Genomic DNA, 25,263 nt, shown 5'->3' with positions numbered 1-25,263 from the left:
ACAAACATAAAATAAAACTATCTCACAGAACCACACATTCTACATATAGGTAACAGTTTAGAGTAGAACATGCTTTAAACAGACTCCCTCTGACTGAATTTAAACCATCTAATTGGCAATTCATCTTTTTTTAAATTTTTGGCTGCGTTGGGTCTCCATTGAGACGCGGGCTTTTCATTGTGGTGGCTTCTCTTGTTGCGGAGCACGGGCTCTAGGCCCGCAGGCTTCAGTAGTTGTGGCTCGCGGGCTCTAGAGTGCAGGCTCAGTAGTTGCGGCGCACGGGCTTAGTAGCTCTGTGGCATGTGGGATCTTCCCAGACCAGGGATCGAACCCGTGTCCCCTGCGTTGGCAGGCGGATTCTTAACTACTGCACCACCAGGGAAATCTCAGCAATTCATCTTTTAATTTTTAACTCATTTTTTACTGAGTTATGAGAGAATAGCATGCACCTATCCTTTCAAAAGAACTACACCTCACACCATGGAATTCTGAAAGTCTGCAAATGAGCACAGACGTTAATATTTAAATAGTTTAAATGTCTTTGTTCAAAATAACTTAAAACCCTTATGTATAAATTTGATGGTAAATCTCGTTCATGTTAATCTTTAAGGCACAGGTTCTCACATTGAAGTCCACAGCCCTAAAAAAAAAAATTTATCAATGGACTTTAGGAGATCTGTGAACTCTCAAAAAACTGTACATAAAATTCTGTGTGTATATGCACAGATGCATGTGTTAGGAGAGAAGATCTACAGCTTCATCAAAAAGATCAGCATCAAAAAAAAAAAAAAAAAAAAAAGATCAGCATCACAGCTTTCAGTAAAACAAAGTTTGCAGGCCGTGGAGGCAAGGCAGCTAGCTCACTGCTGGCTGCAGAACGCCCAACAACAAAGGTTTGCTCTCTTTACTCACACCAACCCTTCTGGAATGCAGAACCTCAACAGAGTGGTAATCTTGAGAGACCAAAAGTTCCTTGGTCATAAGACTGGGAAACAAATCCACTATATACACTAAGTCCACTATATCTTCCCACCAACCTATCACCACATTTAGTCTCTTAACAAAAGAGCATCAAGATATTTTTTTAAATTTATTTTATTTTATTTATTTTATTTTTGGCTGCGTTGGGTCTTCGTTGCTGCACACAGGCTTTTCTCTGGTTGCGGTGAGCGGGGATACTCTTCGTTGCTGTGTGCAGGTTTCTCTTTGTGGTAGCTTCTCTTGTTGTGGAGCAGGGGCTCTAGGCACGTGGGCTTCAGTAGCTGTGTCATGCGGGCTCAGTAGTTGTGGCTTACAGGTTCTAGAGCGCAAGCTCAGCTGTTGTGGCACATGGGCTTAGTCGCTCCGCAGCATGTGGGATCTTCCCGGACCAGGGCTCGAACCTGTGTCCCCTGCACTGGCAGGCAGATTCTTAACCACTGTGCCACCACGGAAACCCACGATTTTTTTTTTTTTGGCGGTACGCAGGCCACTCACTGTTGTGGCCTCTCCCGTTGCAGAGCACAGGCTCCAGACGCGCAGGCTCAGCGGCCATGGCTCACGGGCCCAGCCGCTCCGCAGCATGTGGGATCCTCCCAGACCGGGGCACAAACCCATGTCCCCTGCATCAGCAGGCAGACTCTCAACCACTGCACCACCAGGGAAGCCCCCCAAGATATTTTTTAAGAAAGCAAGATTGCCCTCTGTGGCCACACACTAAAAAGATGGGGGAAGGGTGGAGACATGATGGGGGAGTCCCTAAGGTAAAGAGCCTTCCAGCATCCATGAACCAGCAAAAGCCCACCCTGAAAATACTTTATCTCAACTACTACTGCCACCTCTTAGGGTTAAATTTACTAATCTGTGTTAAGATATTAACTCCTTTTATTGTCCAAAAATAAAACCTCTTTGTCAAACATCGGGGATGGAATATTTCCTCATTTGGTACTTTGAATATTTAGTATTGTGAGAATAAATCAATTATCATGTTTTTATAAGTGTGATCACAAATCCCCTTAGAATTTTCTGAGAATGAAGAATTATTTTATATTTAACACCTTGGATGCATATGAGAGAGGGAGGGAAGAAAAGAAGGGAGGGAGGGAGGGAAGGAAAAGTATATATATGTGTGTGTGTATTAGAGAGTATGTGTACATACTCCATACTCCATCACATACAGACCACATAAAACATTAACTCTAAATACTGTATGTTGCTTACACAGAAATCCTTTCCTTCCACCACCACTCAGTAATAATTGTTCACTTTAGAGGTCTGTTAAGTTTTGAAATTTTTATTTTCATATTCTTCTTCTACCATGTAAAATGCTAAGAATGAGTTTTAACTGATTTCAGCATTCTTGCAAAAGAAAATAAAGAAAGGATTATTATTTAGTCAGGAAATCTGTGAACACAAGATTCTCCAGTGATTGGTAACATCAGCATAAATGCTGTTTTACACCTATGTATTTTTAGGCTATTGCTATCCAACACTTCAGAGGAAAAATTTTTATCTTAATGCAAAAAAAAAAAACTTTTTTTAACTTAAAAGGCAGAGAAATTCAATTCATTCACCAAAATCATGCCTCTTAATATCTGAAAACTATACTCAGGGCCAAAATCAATGCCTCCAATTAAAGATCACAAATGTAATTAAAAAAACATTTTTCTTGTGGTTTATTAAAATCATGATCAACTGCCTACAAAACAATATTGAAAATTAAAAACTGTAATGACCAATAAATACATTAGAAATTCCAATTCTCCCATTTATAGGCACAGCATAATTGTCTGACACAGCACACAGAGTTAATTACCTGCACACCTTCTCCACAACTCCATGCAGGTGTCTGACAAACAAAGAAGGTAGTGGAGAATATTAAAAACAGGTTGTTCTTAGCAGAGGGGAAAGAGCAGGGTGGAGGGTGAAATGGATAAAGGGGATCAACTGTATGATGATGGATGGAAACTAAACTTTTGGTGGTGAGCATACTATAGTATACACGTTAGTAGAAATATAATGTACACATGAAATGTATATAACGTTACAAACCAATGACACCTAAAAATAAATAAGTTAGTAAATAAATAGGAAGGAAGGAAGAATAGGTTGTGCTAGTTGCAAAACTGATGGTTTACTTCTCTAGCATAAGTGACCGTAAGTAGGAAGAAACTAACCTAATCTAAAACTTAAGCAACCAAACAGGAAATTCAGAGGCAGAAATAAAAAGAACTTTCTTTCATTTCTATTGCTTTAGTCAAGGTATCATATACACATACATACTGGAGTAAATGTAAAAAGAGTGACAACAAAGTGTGTGGGTGCAAGTGCCTGCCCCACACCAGCCCCTACCACAAGAACAGGGTTTATTCAGAGAGTGAAGTAAAACATAGTGGTAGAAAACAGGTTTTTCCTAGGTCCAGGAACACTTAATGGACTGGGAGAAGCAACTAGCTTAATCAGTGACATAAACACGTAACATATAAAGAAACACACGGCCACGGGCTTCCCTGGTGGCACAGTGGTTGAGAGTCCGCCTGCCGATTCAGGGGACACGGGTTTGTGCCCCGGTCTAGGAAGATCCCACATGCCGCGGAGCGGCTGGGCCCGTGAGCCATGGCCGCTGAGCCTGCGCGTCCGGAGCCTGTGCTCTGCAACCGGAGAGGCCACAACAGTGAGACGCCCGTGTACCGAAAAAAACAAACAAACAAACACAGGGCCACCTGAAGGCGGCAATAAGCAATGAGAAACACGTTCTAAGACCACTCGTGTCATGTCCAGCTCTGCCCAGAGGAGAGGACAGACACAAATCTGGATACTAGAGGCATCTACTGCTGAGAGGAAGAGATTTTTCATCAAGCCCCTTATCACTGAGATGAAATTCTCACAAGATGAACTACCTGTTTTTGCTCTAATTCCATTCTATGCTTATTCTATACGGAGCAGCTACTAAGTGCCAGGCACTATATAAACCCTGGGCACATCATGATGGTGAAAACAGGAGACATTAACTCCTCATGCTGCTTACAGTCTAGCAGGGAAGACAATTTCTAAAGGGGCGGGGGAGGATAGGGGGACCCGAGTCCCCTTCATTCCTTCTATTCTTCCCAATGCCAAACTTGTGGTCAGAAGGAGGTACTTTCGGATAATATACCAAAGTTAATATTAGGAGAGCTGGCCAAATAAGAGGGAGGTCATGGTCTATCCTATAAATGTTCAGTTTTGAAGAACATAATGATCAAAACACCTTACTGGCTGAAGCCAGGAACAAGTCAACCCAGGCTTGAACACAAGCTGTCAAAGATCTCCCCAGTCTTGGGCAAAAAAAAAAAAAAAAAAAAAAGGTTATAGAAAAGGAAGGAAGATCAGAGAATGGGCTTCTGGGAACTCACCCAAGACAAAATGGAAAATTATTTGCAGCCTCTTCTGAATTCACTTTCTCTGTGATCAGTTACAATGAAGACCAAAGTCTTCTGCTAAAGGACAAGACAAGTATCTGGGCCACATATGCAAACCCATGAATGAGTAATTGTAAATTGTGTTTAAGTGCTATGAAGGAAAAAACAGGATGTAATAAGAGAGCAGAGAAGTAGAACCTCCTTTAACAGGGTAGCCAAGAAAAGCCTGAGAGGAAAGCTGAGCACTAATGGATGAGCAGGAACTGAGCACTCAAAGGGCAGAATGAGAAGTTTATGCAGAGAAAACAGCTTGTGAGAGGGAAAGGAAAAACTGGGTAAGTTCAAGTGCAACAGGAAGCCAATGAATGGCTTTAAGTAACCATGTGACCCAGTCTTTTAAAAGCTCTCTGGCTGCTGTGCAGAGAAAATGGGAGGGAAGCCAGAGAAGTGTGATGACCAAATGAAAGGCTAGAGTGGTAGTTCGGGGGAAAGGTGAGATGGATACGATGGAAAGAAATGGAAGGGTACAAGATACATTTTGGAGGTGAGTTGAAAAGGACTTGGTGAAGGATGTAGAGGGAGGGGGTGGGAGAAAAACAAAGGTGCCAGAAATGACTCCTAGGTTCCCAGTTTAAGCAACTGGATGCCATTATCTGAGGGGGAAAATGGGGGGTAGCGGGGGAGACAAGTTCCCCCTCAGTTTTGGCTGGATAATAAGTTTAGTTTTTGACATGTAAAATATGACCTCCTTGTAAAATGTAAATTTGGGAATTCTCAGCATATAAATGATATTTAAGATCCTTGGGAACAAACGATATCATTAAGAGAAAACAGAAGAGATGAGGGTACAGGACCAAGCCCTGAGCAACTCAAACCTGTAGCGATTGAGGGGAAGGGGCTAACAAAAAGTACACACAAAGGTGAGAGGAAAACCAGGATTATGTAATTACATAAGTCAAGAGATAAGGATTCAAGAAAGAGGGAGAATTCCATGGAGAATTCTGGTAAGACACGTACTGAGATGTGGCCTGAACCACAGGCCACATCAACTCACCATCATTGATCTTGGCAAAAGCAGTTTCCAGAAGTAGAAAAAAGGGTCAAGTAGATGAGGGCTGACTTCCCAGCTATAACCAAGAAGCAGGCAAATCACTTCATCTCCTGCTCAACCAAAACAGCCTCTTAACGGCTTTTCCTCCTTCAATCCTTACCCTTCTACAGCCCATTATCAACACAGCTGCCAGTGACCTGGCTAAAAAGAAAGTCACATCATATCAACATTCTCTGCTCAGTGATCTCATCTCACTCAGAACAAAGTCAAAAAGAAAGTCTTTATAATGGCCTAGAAGGTCACTATCTACCTCCTTCCACTCTCCTCCTCTAGCCGCTCAGAATTCCCTCCTGCCCCTTGAAGCCTCAGGGCTTCTACACCTGCAGTTTGACTCCCCACTTCCTTCAGGCCTCAGTTCAAATGTCACCACAACAAAGAGGCCTTCTTTGGCCAATGGATTTAAATAGCACTTGCTCCTTTCATTCTTTGCTCATCTTTCCTTACCTACTCTGTTTATCTTCTTAGCACTTACCATCTTTATGACATATTATATATTTATTAATTATTGTTTGTCTCACATCATCAGAATGCAAGCTTCATCATAAGAGCAGAGGTTTTACCTGTTTCTGTTCACTACTGTATACCCAGTAAGTAGGCCTGGTACACAGTAGACATTCATATTTATCTGTTGCATTTAAATCATTAGAAAGGCCCTTTCACATTACAAATTAACAAACTTGTACTTTCAGTAGGGATATAAGCCTTCTGTTATTTAGACAGCATGAGTCTTCTGATCACCTGTAGACATGCAGAAAAAAGCCCAGTTTCTGGGCCCATGAAATTGAATACTAGCCCCTATGCCTTGGAAAACTCACAATATCATCCTGTGGGCCATCCCCTATAGACTCTTCAAGGAGTATTTCCATTTAGATTTCAATATGAACTGTTTTCAATATGAACTTTTGGCTAAGGCAAAGTACACTGGACAAAAACTATTTGTAATAACTCAGAAAAGGGGTCATGGATAGAATAGTGGAACTGATGAATCACACAAATATGAAGACAGATATATACATATTATATTTGAACAAAGGCAAGTAGATATGATGCCCTGGGATTAGTTGATTCTTCCAAATAATGGAACCATGCTCTCCGGTCTGTCCATCTGGTTTCCCTATTTATCTCTCTGATCACAAAGAAACAGACTATATCATTTTTCTCTGCAAACCCCCTACCTCAGGCTGTTCTCCCTGGAAGGGTAACTGACTGGAAAATATTACCTTGAAACTCCTGATGAATTTAGAGCAAACAAAGCTCTGAATTACATCAATGAAATGAAAATCTTAACCATACCTTTGAAATGTTTAAATAAGTCATATAGATCAACTCATGTAATCTTAAACATAATCTAAGTACTACAGTACTCACCCAACTACTACAGTACTCACCCAACGAAATGATTCACAGTACTCACCCAATGAATTGATTTACATTTATTGCATAGCGAAGAATGGAAGGCAACAGCAAAACAATTTAAAATTCTATTGTAAAGGGACTTCCCTGGTGGTGCATTGGTTAAGAATCCACCTGCCAATGCAGGGGAAATGGGTTCGATCCCTGGTCCAGGAAGATCCCACATGCCACGGAGCAACTAAGCCTGCGCGCCATGACTACTGCGCGGCACAACTACTGAAGCCCGTGCACCTAGAGCCCGTGCTCTGCAAGAAGTGAAGCCACCGCAATGAGAAGCCTGCACACCGCAACGAAGAGTAGCCCCCACTCGCCGCAACTAGAGAAAGCCCACACGCAGCAACAAAGACCCAACGCAGCCAAAAATAAATAATAAATTTAAAAAATAAAATAAAATTCTATTGTAAATCTGGCTACATAATTACATGAAAACATTTAAAAAATCATTCTCAAAAGAAAATATGCAATTTATGAAAACAACACAGATAAATAAAACTATAGATTATATTTATATAGAAAAAATAAAGAGTGGAGAAGTATAGATGTACTGAAATGCTTGTATAAAAATTATGAGGACACTAAAGATACTATTTAGCTCTGCCTCTGACAATTAGAGAAAGTTTAAAAGCCTTTTTAAAATCTACATGGATCAGTAACACATGAAAAGATGCTCAATATTATTAGCCACTAGGGAAATGCAAATCAAAACCACAATGAACTACCAATGCACCCCCAGTAGGATGATTATGATAAGAAAGACAGATAGTAACAGGTTTTGATGATAATGTGAAGAAATCAGGACTCTCATACATTGCTGGTGGAAATGGAAAATGAAATGGTACAACCACCTTGGAAAACAGTTTGGCAATTCCTCAAAAGGTTAAACACAGAGTTATAATTTCACCCAGTAATTTCACTCCTGGGGTGATGTGTGTGTGTGTGTGTGTGTGTGTGTGTGTGTGTGTGTGTGTGTGTGTGTGTGTGTGTGTGTGTGTGTGTGTGTGTGTGTGTGTGTGTGTGTGTGTGTGTGTGTATCTTAAAGAAATGTAAACATATGTCCATGCAAAATCTAGTACACAAATGTTCACAGGAGCATTATTCATATTAGCCCAAAAGTGAATGCAACCCAAATGTCCATTAATTGATAGATGAATAAATAAAATGTAGTATATACATACACTGAGTATTATTTGGTCATGAAAAGGAATGAAATGTTGATATATGTTACAACATGGATGAACCTGAAAGCACTATGCTAAGTGAAAGAAGCCAGTCATAAAAGACTGTATACTGTATGATTCCACTATAAAAGGTCCAGAATAGGCAAATCTATAGAAAAAGAAAAGTAGGTCTTTGTTTCCTAAGCTTGGGGTGGGAGGAAATGGAGACTGACTGCCAGTGGGTACAGGGTTTCTTTTCTGAGCAATGAAAAGATTCTGGAATTAGACAATAGTGATGGCTGCACAATTATGAATATACCAAAATACTAAAAGCCATTGAACTGTACACTTAGTATGGGTGAACTGTGTGATATGTGAGTTATATCTCAACAAAACTGTTAAATTTTATAAAAGAATGAGGTAGGGGGCACAATGGAAGGTGTCTGGGGTAACTGTAATATTGTATTTCTTGACCTGACTGTTGGTTACAGAAGTGTGTTCACATTGTGATGATTCACTGATTGGCAAACTTACAAGATGTGCATGTTTTATAAATATATCACATGTCAAATAAAGGTTTTAGCAAAGAATAACTAGGTCTATAAATACTGACTTGGAAAGGGATCCAAGATATAAAGTGGAAACAAAGAAAGTTTCAAAACCGTATATACAATATGGTCCCACTTTTTATAAATTTATACACATACACATATATGTACGTGCAGAGTAAAACACACACACACACACACACGAGTATACACATAAACCTGTTCTCATTGATCTCTGAAGAATTCAGATAATGGGACTTAATTTTCTCTGATACATATTTCTGTAATGTTTGAATTTTTTGCAATGTGCATTTTTATAATCAGAAGACAATAAATGTATACATTTTAAAAATCTTTTAAGGTGTACAGACAGAATTTAATAAAGAACAGAAATTCCTCAATCAGTATACAAAAACATAGAAATAATAGATCCAAGAATAAAAATAATCATTTAAAAAAAAATAACAGCAACAATCATTTGATTGCTTACTATGTAGTTGGCACATATATTAGCTCATTTTCATTATACCTATTTTACAGATGAGGAAATAGGCCGGGAGATTTTAATCTCATCAAAATAGAACAAAATACAGCTTATGAAGAAAGTTCATAAAATCATTTACAGAGAAAATTTTAAAAAGTAAAAGAACATAATGAACTCACTCATACTTTTTTTTAAATCTGGAAAAGAATTTATAATTTTCTTAAAAAAAAAATCTGCCAAAATTGACTACCCCCCCCAACACACATACCCACACCAAAAACCAAAAACTGAATGGAATAAGCTAAAAAACAAAATAGAAATGGTTACTGTCCTTCCTCCCGAAAGGCTATTTTTCCTTGCTACCAAAATCCTTATATCAAGAATGGTACAAGGAAGGAAACTTACAGGCCTTCTCTCTTGTGATTATATACCAAAGCCCTAAATACTAACAAATCAATCCAGTACTATGAGCTCCATTACAGAAATTTAGGGATAATTCCATACTAAAAATTGATTAATGTAATTCAGCACATAAATAAGTAAAAAGAGACATAACCTCCAAGGGTAGATAACTGAGTTAGAAGGCATTTGACAAACTTATTCTTTCTAAGAAAAGCACTTAATAAATAAAAATACTACTTCTTTAACTTGTTAGCTTTCAGACCCACAGTCAACCCCACAATGAACAGTGAAACACAACTGAGGCAGCCTCATTATGCTACAGTCAAATATTGAATATGACATTTTCTGGATGTTACAGTGTAGCCAATGAAATAAGAAAGAAAAATAACAGAGGAAAATATTGAAAAGGAGTCTAAATTAGCAGCACTGTCCAATAATAGAGTTGTCCAGCTGGAATACTCAAGAAAAATCTATGAAAAATTACTAAAATGACTGAAAGAGCTCAGGAAATTGGCAGGTATTTAAATAAATATACAAAAATCAACAGCTTTTCCTAACATCAGCAAAGCTCAAAAAATATGATGAAAAACATCCCACTGTCAAAAGTAAGAAGAGGGGCTTCCCTAGTGGTGCGGTGGTTAAGAATCCACCTGCCAATGCAGGTACACGGGTTTGAGCCCTGGTCCGGGAAGATCCCACATGCCGCGGAGCAACTAAGCCCGTGCGCCACAACTACTGAGCCTGCGCTCTAGAGCCCACGAGCCACAACGACTGAGCCCAAGTGCCACAACTGCTGCAGCCTGCACACCTAGAGCCCACACTCTGCAACAAGAGAAGCCACTGCAGTGAGAAGACCACGCCCTGCAACAAAGAGTAGCCCCGGCTCGCCGCAACTAGAGAAAGCCCGCGTGCGGCAACAAAGACCCAACACAGCCAAAATAAATAAATAAATAAATAAATTTTTTTTAAAAAGAACATAAAATACTATGGAATTGACATTATGTGAATTAAACTATAAAGCCCTACTAAGGCACATACTATGGCACTACTAAGCTCTACTAAGGCACATACTATAAGAAAACGGGAAAGAAATCATGTTAATAGATTGACAGATGTTAACAGTGCGATGAGATCAACTATTTCCAACCTCATAAATTTAATGCTTTTCCAATCTCTGTATCAATGGGATTTTCGCAGTAATTCTGACAAAAACTTTTAAAAATATATATCTGGACGTTGGGGAAAAGCATGTAATGAAAGGCAAAAGTCTTTTTTCAAAATAATAATAACTACAAGGAGATGCCCTACAAAGCATTTATCCATATAAAACTACAATAAGTAAAACATATAATATTGGTGCCAGAATACTGACAGATCAACAGAACAGAATGAGAAACAGATCTAAGTATTAATGAAAATTCAGTATATGATTTAAAATGTCATGTTAAATATATAAGGAACTGGTTAAATTGTGGTACATCCATTATCAAATAAAATGGAATATTACAGTTATTAAAAATGAGGTAGATTACACTGATGTAGAAAGCTGGTCGCAATATAGTATGATGTAAAAAAAAAACAATGTAAAGAATAGGAAGTACAATATGATCCCTTGTGTTTTATTTATTTGTTTATTAGACAGCCACGCTATGTATAGAAAATGTCTGGAAAGATACACATATCTAAATAGCACTGTCACTACCTCTGGGATTATAGTAAGGAGAGGAATAAGAATGGAGAGTCCATCAGTCATTACCCCAACAGTGAAGAGATGGCAAACTCAAATTAGAATAATCTGAAGGGGGTTTATTTATAAAAGTAATAATTACAAAGTTGGGAGGTGAGGCCTACAGAAACGACAGGGGATGAACAGGACTAGCTATAGCATAACAATTATCCCTCTGGCTCCCAAAAAGACAGGACACAGAGAGTACCAGAACCCAGGTAATATAAGGCCGGCTACCCTGAGTGGAGAGAGAATAAATATTCTGACCTCATTCTTCTTCCCTTCAATCTCCTCTTAAGGCTGAACCCAACCAGAAACGAGAAGACCTGGGAACTCTTTCCCTGGGGCAGAGAACCAGGTGGAAATGGGTGAAGGACAGGCGTGGAGAAGTAAATAGAAGGTACCGGGCGGGCCCAGATTTCTTTTACCTTTTTATAAAATTAATTACATAAATAGAAGTAAAATATCTTCATTAGAAATGAAAAACTTACATAGAAAGCTAAAATTCCACCCTCCATAATGCTGGATCTTTCTCCAGAAGTAATCATCTTTATTTTTTATCATCATTTTGATGGGGTCTGTCACTGACTTTTTTCTAGACAGACACACCACTCACCACAATAAAACACACAGAATTGCTTTAGGAGGCGTTGTTTGCTCAACATGAACAGTATTAATCACCCTATTACCTTCCGCAACCTTTTTTTCTCACCATTTTCAGTTCAGTTATAAAATAATGCTCAAGAAATCAAGAGGAACAGTTTAAATCTCCTCAGGGTTGTTTACACTCTACCTCAGTGGTTCTCAAAGTATCCCCCCACTCCCCCAACCGCTGCATTAGCATCACCTAGTAATTTGTTTAAAAGGCCCCACCCTAGTACAGTGAATCAAAAGCTCAGGAAGTGGGGCCCAGTAACCTTCCTTTTAACCTGCCCTCCACGTGACTATCATGCAGGCTAAAGTTTGAGTGCCACTACTCCATCACCTGTGCCCTTGCTAGGAATCTGCTTTTTAACTAGATCCCGGGGTGATGCGTAAGTAAACTGAAGTGTTAAGAAGCCGGTCTACCTCTGAGCCATAAACCTAACCACAATCCATATTACCCGCACCTATCTACACACAGGGTATTATGAGTGGCTTCTGGGGATGGGAAGGGGGAAGGCCAGCAAAAAGAGCGGTGGTTTTTAACCTCTTTGAATTTAAATCTATCACTCCTGTGGGAAAAACATCAGCACTGCATGCCCTAGTTAGGCAGAGCATGTTAGCAGTGTTGTCTTTTGTGCGTGACAGACAGCACATAACTACCTTTAAACCACCCTGGAAATGTACCGCTCTTAGGTGTCAATATTATATCATAAGTTCTCATTTTTCTTTTAAAATAAGTTAGTTTGAATGTTAACCCCAGGCATAATAAAATTACGTACGAATAGCTAACCTCTGTTTGTATCACTAATACTGTAATGGGAATCCATCATTTTAAAACAAAGCGCAGGGATACACCTTTTCTGCTCTAACAAGGATACTTTTATCAACATTTACAAGTGTATCTACCCTCCACTTCCATACTGCAGGCTCCACCTCTACATAGCTTGTGGGGAGGGGAAAATGTCCCCAGAATTCCACCTTTAACTTCCTGCTGCCTCCCTGAAAGGCTGACATTTTCTTTCAAAACCTGCACCCTAAAGCCCCTCTTCCTTTGCTCTTCTCTCATTTTTCTCCACGGAGTCTTCAGGTCTGTCCTGAGTCACAGGCAAACATGTTGACTTTCTCAGGAAATCTGCCAAAGTAACGACATATACATGTGTGCTTGAGAATCCTACTGTCTCACTGCTTAGCCAGCCTGACTCGGGCTAACACAACGATCTGCTTTTTTAAGGCACTTCCAGTTTCACTTCCAGCTCCTACCAGGCTTATGCCCCGCCCCAAGGCAGCACAGCCCCCTCTCTCTGAGCTTTCCTGACACAGGAAGTAGCACAGTCAATTCTGTGGGGCCCAAACCCAACTTGACTTGCCTCTCCCTTCTTAAAGCAATCTCAAAATCAAAATTTCTAAAGCTCCTTTTCCATTTGATAACTTTTCTTCCACACAAAGAAAGTTTTAATCAAGACACGATAAATCTGGGCCTTGGGTTTTTAATTACATAGCATCAGGAAAAATAATATAACTATTCTATCAAACAATTCTATTTGGAAAGGAAACATGTTTCTAATAAAGATGTTAAAAAAAAAAGAAAATGAAAAAAAAAGAAAGGAACATGTTTACATCTCAAAAGTGCTATAAAAAGATTTTGGTATGGTAAAACTAGTTTGATTTCTATCCCCAACCCACACAATTGTTTCTTAAAATCATTTATGGCAATTGAGACAGAGTTCATTTTTTAAAGATTTTCTTCTACCAAAAGCTAGACTCAAAATATGTACAGAATTACCTAAACATTCTAGAGTCAAATTCTGACTTTAGTTTTATCTCATGGACATTAATAATTTCATGAATTAAACACAGATTCACTTTAAGGCAAATCTTTTGACTTGTTGCCTTTGTAGGGTTTTGGGTTTAACTGTTGTTGTTTGTTGTTGTTGTTAAGCACACAACGGTGGCTTTTATTTAAAGCTCAAAAATATCATGGAATAGTAATTTCTGTTTTTAATATATGCATAGTTTTTAATAGAAATACTGGATAATTAGATCACAAGAATTCATGACTCATATTCTTCATATACAGCAAAGACAGTCAACAATGTCTTCCATTAGAGTCCCAAACATACTGTAACTCTAGAGGTGTTCTGATGCTAAGGTTCTTAAAGAAATGCAAACCAGTAAATGGGTGGAAATTCCTCAATTATCTGGATTTAATCAGCTTTTATCCTGCCTGAATAGAAGACTATCTTCCTCCTATGAATTAATTCTCATATTGCTTAGTAATTTGAAAGGTGGAGAATTCATTTTTCTTTTCCAACTATCCATAAACAAAGAAAAAGACTGAGTTGGCAGTGCTCAACTCAAAAACAGGACATGTTCCAAAAGTCTAAAACTACTGTACCTCGTTTTGACCTTAGAATCCCATTTTCCCATAGAACATTTTCTAAATGGATGGCCCACCAATGTCTATTAAGCCCACAACATAAACGAAATAATATTAGAAACACTATACCTGCTTGAGAAAATTTAATCTCAGATTCCAACTTTGGGCCACCTAAAGACAGAATTTTCAACAAGCATTCCAACCAAGTTTGAAGTAGTTCATTTGGGAACCACTATGCTACATTATTTTCCTCAAATAATCTACTATGTCAGACAGCATCAACACAGCACCAGGCTCTCCAACTGATGCCTGAAATATTCATATTCTATACCACTGAATAAAGGGATATATTTATGCTTTAGCTTGTGACAAATCAAAGTTTATTATGGAAATTAAGAAGGCTAAAAAGAAGTCTAACATCCATTCTTACACTAATTTCAGAGAGGGAGGTACTCATATCCACAAAAAGGTGGGATTCTGAATAGGGCCAAATTTTTCTACGAGAAGTTTTATATCTGCTTAAGTGACCAAACAAGCACTGAGTTAAGACCAATGTTCAGAATCACAGAACATGGGAGATTTTCCAAGAAGCAATTTAAATATGCCTGATCTGAGGTGAACCCACTCCACTGCAGGTACTCCTACTCCTTATTATGTGAAAAAGTAGTGAATGACTAAAAAGAAATTTAATTAAATAATCCTAACACAAAAATTGAGAACTTAAAAGGAGTGCATTTCTCAGGAGGAACAAAGGTAAAACTGAAGACTGCAAATTCTCTCTAGTGGCTAAGACAGTGGTCACCTTTGCTTATGTTCAATCTTGTTACCAAAACTTAACTGCTATGTTTGCTTAGGCTATCTATAAAGTGAGACGTAAAGCATGAAGGCTAAAAATACAGACTCTGGAATAAGACGGCTTGGGTTCATATCCTAGATAACACTCTTAATAGCTGCGTCATCTTTAGCAAGTTATTTAACCTCTCTGTGCTCCAGTTTCTTCATCCGCACAATAAAGATGATAAAAGCATCAACCTTAGAGGACTGTAGTGAAAATTAAATGAATTAATCCAGGTAAACCACTTAGAATAGAGCCTTGCACGTAATAAGCACACAGTAAGTGACCACTATTATCTAGATATTCAAAAATAAGCAGGATTTGGAGAAGATAGGAAAAATTAAAGCTGAAGCAACAATCAAACAAACAGAGGTGAAAAAGTGATACACACACATGGAAACAGGGCATTACACTTCCCTGCAGAATATTCACGAAGAATAGTAGAGACTGGAATAATGAAGACCCAATTATGCTGGCCTTGAATGCCAAACCAAAAAATATTTTACTTACAAGGCAGCCAGTTAAATTTGTGACCTGATCAGATCTGTGCTTTAGCAATGTTAATTATAATGATTATATCATATCACTACTATTTATGCAATTTTGATGTTCTCAAACCCAAAAATTTGTTTGGTCAACTAACACACTGTTGGAGTCTATTGCTAAACTGTTGTATATCTGAATCAAATCTGAAATCCTCACTGTGTCTGGTACATAGTAGGCATTCAATAAATGTTTTATTGTTACTTTTACTGGCCACCAGAGCAGTGCAGTAAACAGTCAGAGGTTATATGTATATGTATTGTAAGAAATATGTATTACAAATGAAGCAGCCAAGTAACAGCTGGTAAAATGTTAAGTCACTGCTGAGCAGTATACTTGCCTAAAACAGGGGTAATCACCCTTACTTTTCATTAAAAGCAGATAAAATGGAACCTTGTATATTTTTAAATCTCATAAAATTTAGCTGTCAGATTGATAGTCTTCTTAAGGATTATTTGGGCAATATCTTTGTAATGGACTACCCAGTGTTCTTATGTGATGATAAATTTAAGGCAGATTTCCTCAAGATATCTGCACTCCCATGTTCACTGCAGCATTATTCACAATAGCTAAGATAAAGAAAGAACCTAAGTGTCTGATGAATGAGTGGATGAAGAAGTTGTGGTATATACAAACAATGGAATATTATTCAGCCATGAAGAAAGAAGGAAATCCTGCCATTTGCAACAACATGGATGAAACTGGAGGACATAATGTAAAGTGAAATAAGCCAAAGAGAGAAAGACAAATACTTTAAGATGTCACTTATATGTAGAATCTAAAAAGATAATAATAGTAATAATTTGGTTTTTAATATAAAAGTCAAACTCATGGAAACAGAGAGTAGAATGGTGGTTACCAGGGCCTGGGGAGTGGAGGAAATGAGATGTTGGTCAAAAGGCACAACCCTTCAGTTATAAGATAAGTAAGTTCTGAGGCTCTAATGTACAGCATGGTGACTATAGTTAATAGTACTGTATACTTGAAATTTGCTAAGAAAATAGATCTTAAGCATTCTCACCAAGAAAAAAGGTAGTTATGTGAGGTGATGAATGTATTAATTAACCTGACCATGGTAATCATTTCGCCATGTACACAAATATCAAACCATCACATTGCACACTTTAAATACATACAATTTTATTTGTCAGTAAAAAAGGGAGAGAGAGAGAGAAAGGAAGGAAGGAAGGAAAGAGAGAAAGGAAGAAAGGAAGGAAAGAAAGAAGGAAGGAAGGGAGGGAGGGAGCAGAAGGAAGGAAGGAATGGAAGAAGGGAAGGAGGGAGGGAGGAAAGGAGGGAGGGAGGAAGGAAAGAAGGGAGGCAGGAAGGAAGAAAGACATTTGAGACACTAGTAAAAGTAATATACTAATAGTTAACATAGTAAAAAAAAGTGTTCACTAGAAGATTGATTGCCAACAGATCTTAGAAGCACATCATGACAAGATGGTTGATATAAGAGGCTAAACACATATCCCCAGATTCATTGATTTTTTTCTGGTGGTGGTAGGGGGAAGTCAGCTTCCCAAGATGTCAGTCAGTGCTAACTTTTAGAAACTTAAACAAACAAAAAAAAAATTAGTAAGAACATGCCATGATTTGGCTTTCTTGGGCAATCAATCATTCTGGCAACACAAGCATAAAACAAAGTAGGCCTGGATTTCTACATACCTTCTTGTAAAGTACTTTTTTTAAAAAATTTATTTATTATTTATTTATTTTTGGCTGTCTTGGGTCTTCGTTGCTGCACGCAGGCTTTCTCCAGCTGCGGCAATTGGGGGCCACTCTTCATTGCAGTGTGCGTGCTTCTCATTGCGGTGGCTTCTCTTGTTGCGGAGCAGGGGCTCTAGGCACACGGGCTTCAGTAGTTGTGGCACGTGGGCTCAGTAGTTGTGGCTCACGGGCTCTAGAGCACAGGCTCAGTAGTTGTGGCGCACGGGCTTAGCTGCTCCGCGGCATGTGGGATCTTCCTGGACCAGGGCTCCAACCTGTGTCCCCTGCATTGGCAGGCGGATTCTTAACCACTGTGCCATCACGGAAGTCCCACTGTAAAGTACTTTTCAGTTACAGTTTTAGACTAGAAAAAAAAAGTTCCGGCTGTCTTGTGCTTTTTAAAGCTTCACGTATCTTGCAAGTATTAGAATTTAAAACCTTGAAATGTACTCACTTAAACACATTCCTGTCAGCATTACCAACAACGCTCCATTATCCATTTTGGTACTGTCTCCAGATGCTTTTAATCCCCGCCTGACTTCTCCCTACCAACAAGTACTTGGATACCATCTTTACCCTGTCTGCCCCCATTACTTGGTTGTGCTTAGGGAATTATAATTACAGTGATCCCGCCTTTAAAACATCCTCAGAGCACAAAGCCTCTTTGTATGATTGGGGGTGAGGGGGGCACCTTCCAGGCTCCACAGCAAAGTGTGGGTGGTGGCAACATAGGCAGCAACGAAAGAAGAGGAGCTGGGGCCTCTCTGGAGGCCTTCGGGTCTGGTTCAATATTGTGTGAGGGGTTTTACTAGTGGGTGTCCAGCCCAAAGGTTCTACAAAGCCTCTGCACCCCTCCCATGAGGAGAGTAAAGGACAGGACCTGTTCTGACAGATGGAGAGATCACCACCAAGCCCAAAAGGCCAGGGAACAGAAGGGAGCATGAAAAGGGGGAGAAAAGAAAGCAGGAGCTGAAACATACTCCTTTGTGCTGTTCTCAGTACTTCAGGTAATGAACTCTCTGACAGTGAAGCTATCACCCCAATGAATCAGTGGCTAGTACTGGTATTACCAGCACCCAGTAGGTGCTCACTCAAACATGTATAGAGGCAGCAGCAAAAATCTACATAGGAAGACAAATCTATTAAAAATTTAAAAAAATAAAATAGCCTAAAAGCCAAATGAAAATACTTTTTTTAAATTATTAGAGTCCCATCTTCTAGTTGCACAAGTGATTACGAAATGAATACTTGTTTTACTTTGCCTCCCCTACTACTTCAGTGTAGACTTCAAAACTGCTCACTTTCCAGCTCTGTCTGACAATAAAACAGACTTCAACTAAAGATCAGTGAGCACCATCTGCAAACACTGAAATCAAAGGTGCTGAAGCAGAACAGATACTGACAGGTGACTTTCAACTCAAGGTACATCCCAGAAGCACTACAAAATGTTCTACTACTTAATTGCTTGCAGCTCTCTCTTCCGTGCATGTATTTCTTCCTCTTTACCACTTCTTCCCTTCTTTCAACAGGGTCAAATGGTTATATCAAAACTTACAATCTCTCCCTCATTTCTACACATATTTTATCACAAAAGCAGACAATACAGTGACAGCTTTCCATATCATGACCGGAGGGGGCTACTGATAAACTCTAGTATAATCCCATCATTCTCCTCCACCTGCCCAACATGGTTAACTGTCCCAAGCAGTCCCTAGAATAGCACTAATATCCATTTAAACTAAGAACAGAAAAAAAACCCTGAAACTGCTTTGGGTGAGGCTTATAGGTGAGAACTGTTTATTCTCCTTGCGTGGGCGTAAGACTAGTTCTGTTAAACATTTTCAGTTTTATTTACATACATTTTCTTTAAAAAACAATTTCTTCAAGACAGCAGCAAAAGCACAATGGAACCCTCTATCCATCACCCTCAATCATGTTTAAAAATAATAATAAAAAAGACAATAGAAACCACTTCAAATTGTACCTCTCCCTTGAGCCCGCAGAACAGCACTCTTCCATGACAACTGTTCTGAAAAAACACACTGCCATTATTTGCAAAAGCAGTAGGAAGTCCAGTCTTGTCCTTGGTTCAGCACTCCCCCTTCCTCTCTCTCCAAGAAAAAATGAAACAGCAGGAAGCGTAAACAACCGCTTAATGGAAAATACAAATGGGCAAATATTTTCAAAATTGGCTAAAAAGCCTGAGGTCTTAAGAAATTCAGGAATACTAGTGTAGGGGGAAATAGGAAGAGAAAAATAGTATCGTATTTCCCCCTCAAAGTGAGCACTATGTGACTGCATGAGCAAATGCGCGCGTAGCTACTTTCTCTCCTTCACTTACCAGATGCTTTTGTCTTTTTAATGATTTCTTTCTCATTGTCTTTCCATAAATAATGGTATTTATCAAATTGTTTATTCTGTACAATTTCTCCAGACCCATAACAAATTTTACAATTTTGAGCTGAACTCTTTGGTTCAACTCTTTGGTTCAACTGAGCATGGTAATGAAAAGCCAGGGGTAGGCCCTTTCCCATGAAAAGCTCACATGGAGAAAACTCTTTTGGAGTCTCAGGCCTAGCAGTGACCAGCCCTCTTCACAGAGCCTGTGGTGAGTATGGACGGGTAACAGCTGGACCAACAGTTACAAAGCCGCAGGGCCATGCTAGTTCACAGAGCACCTTTGTGAGAATTAGAAAAGGGTGCCCCCACTAAGGGGACACAGTTTCCACACAAGGTGTTCATCTTGGTAAGCGGAGCACAAAATGGGTTTCTACTCCCACTTGCGAAACAAAACAAGCACCCAGTGCTGAGAACAACCTATACAACCCTAATCAGCAGCCCTGGGGCAAAACTGCACCTCCAAAGTAGGTTTCCAAAAAGAAGAACGTCACCAACAACAAACAGCATTTCACAAATTTCATTACCAGAAATTCTCACACGTTAATATAAATTCATTCATAAACATATTAGGACCAGAGGAAAAAGGGTCTAGCAAAGAAGGAAAACTAGCAAATTTGAGAGAAAGGAAACTCTTCCATCTAGAGGAATAATGTTGTTCCTAAAGTCCCCAATCTTTGACTACAGGTTCAAATAGCTGAATTTCAAACGCATGTGCTAAGCTAAAACATGCAAACAATCACTATCTGCAGAGAAAGGCATGATCACATACATTTACCTTTGGCGGTTTACTTTCTCCAATTTGCTAGTTTTCCTTCTCAGTCAGACACTTTTTTGCTCCTATCCTGACTATAAAACCATACACAGTGATACAAGTGGTTAAAGTTTATAAAACCTGATAAACAGCCCTGGTGGGTGGTGGGCCCCTTAGCTACCTGCATGAAAATAAGAGGAATACACAACCTGGATTATGAAGGGTTTAACATTCAATGGCTTCCAACCCTATCACTCTTTTATGCCCTACAAAAGAGCTAAATGTCACATGGGTCCAAATTAGTCCCAGTCATGCAGGAGGGGCAACAGAAGGCAGCCTGGGGACTAGGCTGGGCAAAGCTGAGAAGAAGTACAGCCCAGAGTCAGAAGAAACCTTAAGGCAGTGGTTCTCAAACTTTAGTGGGCATGAGAATCTACTAGGGAACATGTTCAGAATCAGATTTCTGGGTCCCTCCCTACATTTGACAGATCAGAATGTCCTGGAGCACTTATATTTTGACAAAATTCAAACTGCTGACCTAGGTCCACCAGAAAGTTTAGAAAGACTGGGAAATCCTCCACGTGCCTATCAGCTGTTCCAAAATAAAAGTCATCCATCACAAAACTAGGCTTTGCGGGTCAGAATGGGGTGAGAAAAGGATCATCAGCCAGCATGCCTAACAGGCTGTGCTGGGCTGGATGCTGTAGCTAGAGTTTCACTATTAAGGGACAAAAACCCTCTGCTATGTAAACAAGAAATTATTTTGCATGTTGAGAAATATTTCAAACATCTGAAAAATATTTAAATATCTCTGTACCCTACATCCAAGATAAGCAAATCTTAATTTGCAATTATCTGATTCAGGTTTAATAATAGAATACTAGATATAACTAAAGCCCTCTGTGTACCCCTGGATCAATCCCATTCCTCACCCACTCTCCTGAGAGGTTACCACTACTCTGAATTTGGTGTTAGTTGTTACCATGAATGTTTTTATACTACTACTACATATGTACACAGACACAGACAATATTATTTTGCATGTTTTCAGATTTTATGCAAGTGGAAACATTCTCTAATAATTCTTCTGTTATTTACTCCCCCAGCCCGTTATGTTTGTAAGATTCAACCATTTTAATGCATGTGGCTATAGTTTATTTTTCACAGTGCTCTAATATTCAATTGTGTGGGACTATCTAACAATTTATGTATTTCCCTATTGGTGGACATTTAGGCAGCAATAAACATTCCTGTACTTCTTTTGTACTTATTTTCTTGGACAAGTGTGCAAAGATTTCTTAAAGTATATACCCAGAAATGGGCATTTTAGGTGAACGGATTTGCTTGCCCTCCTTTAGCTAGACATCACTATGCTACTCTCCAGAGTGACTGTATCTATTTACATTCCCAGTAGCAGTATATAAAAGGTGATTTCCCCATAACCTTACTAACACTTGGTTATCACAGCATTTAATTTCTGCCAATCTGATGAGTGTGAAATGGCATGTCACTGATGTTTCAATTTGCACTTCCCTGATTTTAAGTCTTTGACAAGTAAATTTTCATATATATATATATATATCTGTCAAATATGTTTTTCTCAGTTTTTAAGAAAAATTTAACCCATCTTGTCTGAATCAGGGCAGCTCTTCCCAAAGAACCTTGCCAACAGCCACCACAACTGGAAAGCTGAGGTGCGGGAGGGCAGCAAGAAAACAGCTGACTTAAACAAGGAATCATCTTGGACAAAGAGCCCTAATTAATGCATTTGCTAATTAGTCTTTCCCTTCCCTCTTTTGTCAAGGCTTACTTCCAAGACAATACTACGGCCCCCAGCCTTAGAACAAGAGAGAGAATGGGGGGGATGGGGAGTACCCAAAACATTATGTAAAAGTACTTACAACTGTCTTTACTCAAAGAAAATGATGTGATTGCAGACCAATACCTATTACTCAACCTTGTAAGATACCATCCACCTCTAACAGACTCCTTTCAAGCTCATTACCTTTGGCTCCCTCTTTAAAACAGCCCAATCTTTTTCTCTACACTAGACACTGTCCCCCTTCCTTTCATCTCCCTTCCCCCACAATGACTAAATTTCCTCCTTTTCCCCCATTCTACAGCTTCTGTTTTCTAACTCCACAGGACCCTCTTCATTGACTATAACACTACTCTCTCTCGTTGCCTCTAAAACCCCAAGTCCCTTTCCAAGATGCATCCACAATAAAAACAACCCACCCAAAAGAAAAACGGGAATCCCATGCAGTACATGGCCCTCTTCCATGCCAGGCAGGTGGGTGACCTGTCCCAATCCTCTCACTTCCTACCCCTTCACGCCTGGGATAGCTGTGCTTTCTCTGGGGGTTCCCCAAGTGTGACAGGTCCAGACCACCTGGGAAAACCTCATTTGGCTTTCTGTGGCAGAGACGTCTTTACTAGGGCCATATATACACTTGTTTGGGGCAGGAACGAAACTCGGGCCATTTCGTGAAAAAGACACCTTACAGGCGTCTCCACAAAAGCAGGCAGGCCTCCCACCTATTAATTCCAGCTGGATTGGTTTCGTCCGTGCAGTGGTGGGAAAGGTGGCCTGGCAGAGACCAAATGGTCCCCGCAGTAAGAACTTTCTGAAGCTCTGACCCACTCACTCAAGAAAGCCCTCTTCCCAGAGAGGACAACCTCACAGGAGTCTCTCCCCCTGCGGCTCCCCAGGACACCACGAATCCCCCAAATCAGCCGCCGCTCTCCTCCGTCCCAGCCTGCAAGAGATCCTTTCTCCTAAGCCAGCCCCAAAAGCGCTGGGTGGGCGTGCCTGGGGCCGAGGCCTAGCGCCCCCTCCTCCACGATCAATCTCTCTCGGTTCTCCGGGGCTAGGGGCTCTTCCTCCTCCCAGCGCCCCCTGCTCCGGGCCCGCGCCGGCCCATAGTGACCCTGGGTCCCAGCCAAGTTACGACTTTCGCCGGCTATGTGACCTTGGGCAAGTCACTTCCCCCTGTAAACCTCCGTTTCCTCCGCCGCCCAGAGGAGACCTAGAGAGGTCCTGCCCTGCCCACCCTAGGGGAGGGGGTTACCCACCAGGGGGGAAAACGCTTTGTGAGCCGCTCCGCGCAGCGGAGACACAGAGCTCACAGGGGCTCCGGGGCCGGACTAACCTGACCCGGACAACGCTCCACCCCCGCCGCGGGGCCGGGCGGCTGGACCACACGCCTCTGGGCGGCCCCCCAACACACACACCCGAGACCAACCCACGCCCCTCCCCGCCTGGCCGGCTCCTGGACCCCGTACCTGCTCCCGGCGCTCGGCCGCAGGCGCCGCCACCCTGGGCGCCTGCCCGGAGAGGCCCGTGGCCCGGAGGGCTGAGGCGGCCGGCTGCAGCGGGCTCGGGCCGGGGAGGCGGCGGCAGGGGGCGCGGACGGCGCGGGGGCCCGAGCTCGGCGGGGCCCGGCCTGGGAGACGACGACTGAGGCTGGAAGTGCGCGGCGGCCGCGGCTGCTGAGGCGGCGGCGGCGGCGACCGCGGCGGCGGCGCTTCCGCTCATGGCGGGGCCGCGAGCAGCAGCTCCGGCTGCGACTCGACTCCGGCGCGGCGGGCGCTGGCTGGGCCCGGGCCGGCGGCGGTGGCGGCGGCGGCGGCGGCAGCAGCGGCGGCGGCGGTAGCAGCGGCGGCGGCGGCGGCGGCGGCGGCGGCGGCGGCGGCGGCAGCGGCAGCGACGGAGGCGGTTCCCGGAGGAGGAGGAGGAGGAGCCGGGAAGCGGCGGCGGCAGCGGAGGGGGCGGGGACGCGGAGGGGGGGTGGGGACGCAGCGCCGCCGCCGCCAATGGGCGGCGAGCTCCTCGGCCGACCGAGGCTCACGGGCTGGGCGGGCGGCGCCGTGGGGCATCTTCTGCTGCTGAGGCGGGGAGGCTAAGGGCCGTCCGCCGGGAGAGCCCAGTTTCGGGGGCTGCTCCGCCCCCGGTCCGCCTCCGGGGTAAGGCCGCGGGCCTCCGGGGCAAGGCCTCGCGCCACCCAGGCCCGGCGGTGCCTGGGGCTCCGCCACGGCTGCCTGTGGCGCCGATATCGGCGCCCGCGAGTTTGGCGGGGGCTTGTCCCGGGTAGCTGCTGCCCGCCGGCGCGCCCGCCCGCCCGCAGGCTCCCATTCCACGGGTTGTGCCGCCTCGGCCTCCTTCCTCCACCTCTCCCCACTCTAGAGCCACGGACTTCTCTCCTCTCCCTCTCTTGGCTGTTTCCTCAAAGTTTTTCCTTTTCAGACACTTAGGAAAGAAACTCTCCCTTCCCTTCTTGGGCTGTGTCTCAGTGGTAAATCAGTCCCTGTGGACCCAGATAGGGTAGCAGAAGCAGAAACGAAACAGATGGAGATGCGCTGCCTTCTCTGAGTCTAGAGACCCATCTTGAATTATGAGCAGAAGCCAGCCTGATCCCTCGCCCCTTTCTCTGACTTTATCTTCCTCTTTCTTCTTTAAACCCCCTTGTTAGAAGACAGGAAGCCATCCAACTCGGCTGTGCCTAGTCTCAAGAAAGGGAGAGACTGTGAGGTGCAGAAAGGCTTTCGAGATGCGCTGACAGTTTTCTTATGAGAGAAGAACTCTGCAGATTCATGACCCCCTTGCACCCTCCTCTCCTTGGATGTGATTGGGATGTGATTGATGTTAGTTACTGAACCCATTTTCCTTTCATGTTTCTCTGACTCTCAAATCAAAGCCATAGGGGAGCAAAATAAATTCAGTCCTGTACTAGGAGTGCCTCTAAGTACAGCCGTGGGGGTAGGAGTGCAACTAAACTGCTGAAT

At 41.8% G+C, this 25,263-nt stretch overlaps 1 protein-coding gene across 3 annotated transcripts in view; it reads right to left on the bottom strand.

Annotated features, from left to right (window-relative positions):
- RNF38 (ring finger protein 38) overlaps positions 1-23,879 on the bottom strand; it is a 123,730-nt gene extending 99,851 nt beyond the window's left edge. For all 3 annotated transcript variants that reach the window (XM_060154833.1, XM_060154834.1, XM_060154835.1), the window contains exon 1: positions 23,764-23,879. The gene's annotated coding sequence lies outside the window, so the exon portion shown is untranslated. The remainder of the gene's footprint in view (positions 1-23,763) is intronic.
- Between the last annotated feature and the right edge of the window lie 1,384 nt (positions 23,880-25,263).

The sequence above is a fragment of the Lagenorhynchus albirostris genome, chromosome 7 (genome assembly GCF_949774975.1).
Source record: "Lagenorhynchus albirostris chromosome 7, mLagAlb1.1, whole genome shotgun sequence".
Taxonomy (NCBI): Eukaryota; Metazoa; Chordata; class Mammalia; order Artiodactyla; family Delphinidae; genus Lagenorhynchus; species Lagenorhynchus albirostris.
The sequence above is the reverse complement of the archived record's forward strand: the minus strand, read 5'-3'. Positions and strand labels throughout refer to the sequence as shown.